This window comes from Octodon degus, unplaced genomic scaffold (genome assembly GCF_000260255.1).
Source record: "Octodon degus isolate 3935 unplaced genomic scaffold, OctDeg1.0 scaffold00230, whole genome shotgun sequence".
Taxonomy (NCBI): domain Eukaryota; kingdom Metazoa; phylum Chordata; class Mammalia; order Rodentia; family Octodontidae; genus Octodon; species Octodon degus.
In genome coordinates this window covers 1987370-1988688 of record NW_004524806.1, presented here as the reverse complement: position 1 = coordinate 1988688, position 1319 = coordinate 1987370, and the positions used below count along the sequence as shown (strand labels likewise).

Here is a 1319-nt window from a genome sequence, read left to right as displayed (position 1 = left end):
CTGAGCTACCTAGTGAATTCAAGACCAGTCTGAACTACATAGCAAGGTCCTATCTTAAATAATAATAATAATGGGGGGCCTGCCCCTTAGCTCAGTTCTTTAAGTGGCTGCTTCAACAAAGCAGTCAGGCTCAGATTGCTGTGGTTCAATCCCCACAACTCAAGCCAGCCAAACCTGCCCTGAAGGCATTTGGAGCAAAAAAAATAAATAAATAATAATGAGGAGGAGGAGGAGAAGTAGGAGAATTTGGTTTTTTATTTGTACAAATACCTTGCTGGCAGGAACTAGAACTATCTATCATCATCATCTGGCATTATAAATGTTTGCCAAACAATACTAGCACAATTAAGTGCTTACTGCAGCAGCACATATAATAAACATAATTAAATGGAGGTGGCTCAGGACACAAACCTGACTCATAAAAGTTGATATTATAGATTATTAGACTATTGTCATTTCCCATGCATTGTTGCACATACTTGTAATCCCAGTACTTGGCAGGTTGAGGCAAGAGGATTGTCACAAGTTGAGGGCCAGCCTGGCTACATAGTTAAAGGTCAGCATGAACTACATTGTAGCACCCTATCTCAAAAAAAGTTTAAGGTGACACATGCCTATAATCCCAGCACTCAGGAGGCTGAGGTAGGAGGATCACTGTGAGTTCGAGACCAGTTTGGGCTACATAGTGAGTTCAAAAACAGCGTGAACTGCAGAGTGAGACCCTGTCTCAAAGTTTAAAAATAAAAATGGTATCATTTTAGTTTTATTTCCAACCACAGCCCTCTCTAGGACTCCTACTGAAAAAAAGTGAGTTCATTGTTTTGCCAAATACTAAAATCTTAGAAAGTTTTTTTTTGGGGGAAGGTTTCAATTGTACTTTATTTTTTCAATAGGCCATATTTTAATGAATACACAGCGCTTTTACTTGGCATCAATTATGATTTCATTTAAAAATAATATAGCTGTATCATATCAGCTGACATGATTACTGATCTCTCCATTCTTTGGGGGTGACTCTGCCAACAGGGGAAAGGTTCCATTCTATTCCAATTTGTGTTGCTGTATAGGTCCATGCAGCAATACAGAATGTGACTCCACCAACTAATATAGCATTACCATATTTGTCATGGAAATCAGGTGTACATTTCTGGTGGCTCTGCCATGTAACCATTTGTTGAATACTTCGCACTGGAAAACGACCTAATACATTTTTGGCCAAGGGAAACATCGTGGAGTTGAAGTTGAAACTGTAGTTACTGCAGCTGCCAGCTCAGTACAAATTACTTCCAGATACCCTGGCAAAAGGTCCTGCACGAGTT

At 39.5% G+C, this 1319-nt stretch overlaps 1 protein-coding gene and 1 pseudogene across 1 annotated transcript in view; one reads left to right on the top strand and one right to left on the bottom strand.

Annotated features, from left to right (window-relative positions):
* The window catches only part of Rnf185 (ring finger protein 185), a 37589-nt gene that overhangs the window by 12697 nt on the left and 23573 nt on the right, over nt 1-1319 (top strand). The window lies entirely within an intron of this gene.
* On the bottom strand, nt 986-1228 carry LOC105740918 (annotated as a pseudogene).